Source organism: Capsicum annuum, chromosome 1 (genome assembly GCF_002878395.1).
Source record: "Capsicum annuum cultivar UCD-10X-F1 chromosome 1, UCD10Xv1.1, whole genome shotgun sequence".
NCBI lineage: Eukaryota > Viridiplantae > Streptophyta > Magnoliopsida > Solanales > Solanaceae > Capsicum > Capsicum annuum.
In genome coordinates, this window is record NC_061111.1 from 32,927,145 (window position 1) to 32,931,177 (window position 4,033).

Genomic DNA, 4,033 nt, shown 5'->3' on the forward strand with positions numbered 1-4,033 from the left:
TTTACCATCATCATGGCATGTACTGGTGAAGTTTTTTTTAGGATTATACAACTTTAAGAAGTAGGATGGTGTTGTGGAACTCTCCTTGTGTGGGATCCCTTAAATGCAACTCTGATGGTGCATTCAAAGGAAACTCACGCCCTAGTTCTGGGGCTTTCTGTATGAGGAATGGAGAAGGGAATTTTGTGTATTCAGAAGTTAGAAGATTGTTTGATGGATCTAATCTAGTTGCAGAAGTGGTGGCACTAAGATTAGGTCTGGAGCATTGTGTTGAACACAATTTCCTTCCTGGAGCATTGTGTTTTAGATGGGAATGGTAAATTCCCTGGAGTATTGCTATGGAAGTTAAGAGAATTAAAATGTTGATGTTGGGAAAGAAGGTGGTGGTGGAGCATACCCTAGGAGAAGGCAACAAGTTGACAGATTTTTTCACTAATCGAATTTTTTGTCCTGCAGATACATACAAGCTAACATATTCTACACTGTAGGAAGTACCTAATAAAGCAAAAGGCATCACACAAACAAAAAGATAAAATGCCTAATTTCAAAATAACAAAGCCTCAAAATGGATAGCACAAAAGTCAAATGCCATATTAAAGATGAGAGCAACCAAAGACGCAGAAAGCATCATCATAACAGAGCAACAGGTAGCAAGGCAACAAGTAAGTTATAGAAAAATTTTGGTACGATAATAACTTATTTTCTCTGAAGTTTATGTAGTGGTATTAGTCTTTAATTAGGCTCGATCTACTGAACGATGGGGAAAATAGAAAATTATCATACACGGAAACTAGAATTACAATAATAACTTGGTTGTAATCGAGATAAATGAAAAAGTTGGTATACCTGTTCAAAGATGTCAATTAGGTAGTCACTCAAGCATACAAATTATGAAATAAGGAGAAATTACATTAGTGCAAAAGAGAAAATAAAGGAAACAAAATATCAATAATCAAATTCGAACTCACCAGATCTGACGTTATTGAGTCAAAGAAGTTTTCATTGAGTGGGTTTTCATGGCATTCGTAGAGTGTCTTATGTGAACAACTCAAACTTAAAAAGTTCATGTTAGGATAAAGAGTTGCGAAAAAGAAAATTTGTTGTCTTAGTTGTCCTCCTTCAGCTACATTTCATCATTAGAAGGTCATTTAGAAAGGAGATACAGGGTGTATGGATGAAATCAAGTTCATAATGAACCTAAAATTCTGCTACTCCAATATAGGTACTACATGGATGAGTTCACAGATCTAACTCAAATGGTGGTATTAATCCCACTGGGATTCAACCCATTGAGCGACAAATTAGAGAACTCATTCAGCTGGTATCGTTAGATGGAGTAAGGCAAGCAGTCACAAAGAATGAACTCGATGTGAGCTGATATCATAGATGAAGAATGAATCGAGAACATGAATTTAGTGCAAGGTAAGGCAAAAAAGACAACACTGATGGAGTACAAGAATAGACTAGAAGCCTCTTCCACGTTCCTCTTTTGTACAATATCAAATATTTTTTGTAATAAGTAGGATCTTGTTGTTTTGGGTTTCTCATCCATTTGATTGTGGTCCATTGTAAATATAGCATTTATTTGAGGAAAAATTTCTTAAAACTTCAACTTTACTTTCTATTATTACATAAAATCCTAAATCACAAAAGTAATTACAAATATCTCTTTTTATAATTTCACTCTCCAAAACTACATTACTTTCTATTCTTACATAAAATCTCAAATCACAAAAGTAATTACAAATATCTTTCTTTTAACTATTTATCTCTCTTAACTTCATATACATAACTCTATCTCCCTATTTATATATTTTATTTTCATAAAAAGTGCCTACAATCAAGGAGCCACATTCAAAACGCTCTTCCTCTCCACTTCATCTTTATCATGATATTGAAAATAAAAGATTCCTCCCTCGTTCTTCATCATCACTCTGCTCTCCCCCTTCTCCTAATTTCTCTTTCTTTAACTATCACTTTCTAAATCCATCATAATTTCCACCATGAAACTCATCGTCAACCTCCCAAAATGCTCCTAAAATCTAAAAAAATAATTTGTTTCCCGATTAAAAATCCCTTATTCAAATCCATAACAACAGCTACCTTTCATTTGTTGTGTGATGATTATAGGACATTGTCTAGTGTTCATGGAACTAATTAAATTTGTAACTCGAGTTTCGATGTTACTATCAGTGATTGAAGAAGTCTATCCTGGATGCAACTTTTGAATACAAATACTTTGCAAGTTAACCCTAGCACTTGTCAAAGCCAAAGAGATTCTTCAGCATTATTGCAGCGAATCCAGTAAATTATACTTCCTAGATGTATAAAATCAAGGATTCATTAATGGAGGTTAAAAATGATTAGTAGATGATCCACAAGTGATCCTCACCGTAAATGAATTATCTACCGGCAGGGATACTATGAATGTTTTAAAGGTGGATGATAATTCGTATGCGTTTATTGAAGTGAATAGGTTTAAAATGCCTGAATCCACCACAATTGGCCAGTTTAGGAATAATACATAAAAAATTCCAATGCCGAGTCAAATACTTCAAAATCATGTATCGAAATAAGTTATTATTTCAACCTATATACATAACTATGTTATGTTTATGGGTGATTAAAATAGTGAAGGCATTATAATTTGATACATATCACAGGTATGTATATATATGACGTTTGACATTGATGGGAATGTTTATGTAACACCATATACATAACATACTATATTATATGTTTGATATAGACTCTGCTGGACTGGTTTATTTCAAAATTATATACATAATAGAGTTATATATATGTATTCCATACTAACTGTAGAGTTGTTTTGTAACGCCCCGATATTCTATAACCTGAACGTCACACGGTGCTCATGATCCTAAAGGACCACAAGCTAACCCTCTACTTATATCTATACCTGAGCACTTCATAATATGATATAATATAATATAATAAATGCGAAAAACTAGCGAAAACTTGTCATAAGGTTAAAAATATCTAAAATACACAAATCTGAAAACTGAATACTTATACATCTATCCGAAAAGCCTCTAACTGTCTGAACTCTAGAGTTAATGGGACATGTCCGTAATTTACTCCATCTACTAAAATAAAATGAATCAAATATAATAATGAAATAAAGATCATCGTCGAATGAAAAGAACTCACTGAAACTGATGAATGTTCTAGATCTCGTGCACCTGAACCTATGATATTAAATATCATAGTGCAAGAAACGGGTATGCGATCAGTACGTGGGAATGTACTGGCATGCTATATGAGGTAAGGCTAAATGCAAGGGCTATATGCATGATCAATAACTAACTGAATGATATGCAAGAGCTGGATTAACATACATAGAGAATTTGTAACTACTGAACATACTATGCATAATGTGACTGAGCATACTGGGACTGAATCTGATAACTTATACTAAATATACCGTTAATCTGAGGTTTCTGAACATACTGAGATTATACGTATCTGAAGCAACTGAAACTGATATGTGTACTTATTAATATTGATAAACTGGATGACTAAGTCTACCGATAACTGATATTAACTAGCTGAATCTGAGATCAAACCTATCTAGCGGGATGATCTCTAAATCTTCTAATAATGATTAAGATTGACTAGGCTTGAGATCAGGCCTAACTAATGGGAGATCTATATAACTGATATTAAGAATACTCAACTGAATCTGAGACTGAGATCAAGCCTATCTGACAGGTGACCTATGTAGGTACTGATACTGAATAACATTATCTGAGACCAAGCCTATCTAGCGGGTGATCTATAAATCAATGGAACTATCTGAGTTTCTCACTGAGATTGATGACTATATCTGGCAGTCCTGATTTCTAAGTCCTACTCTGAAGATTGATACTATGGTGGATATTTTAAATATGAATCTAAGGGTAATCTATTTTCATTTATCTTATAAGTATGTTGTTCCAACTCTAAATTTTCGAATTCTTTTGATTCCATAATTATTCAGATATATTTCTTTAATCTTGCTTTGATACCATAT

At 33.3% G+C, this 4,033-nt stretch overlaps 1 long non-coding RNA gene across 1 annotated transcript; it reads right to left on the reverse strand.

Annotated features, from left to right (window-relative positions):
• Positions 1-761: 761 nt before the first annotated feature.
• On the reverse strand, positions 762-1,546 carry LOC124897558. Its single transcript, XR_007054313.1, has 2 exons — positions 969-1,546; positions 762-846 (listed from the first exon to the last, which is right to left on the reverse strand). It is a non-coding gene; the product is annotated as an uncharacterized LOC124897558 (long non-coding RNA).
• Positions 1,547-4,033: the final 2,487 nt, after the last annotated feature.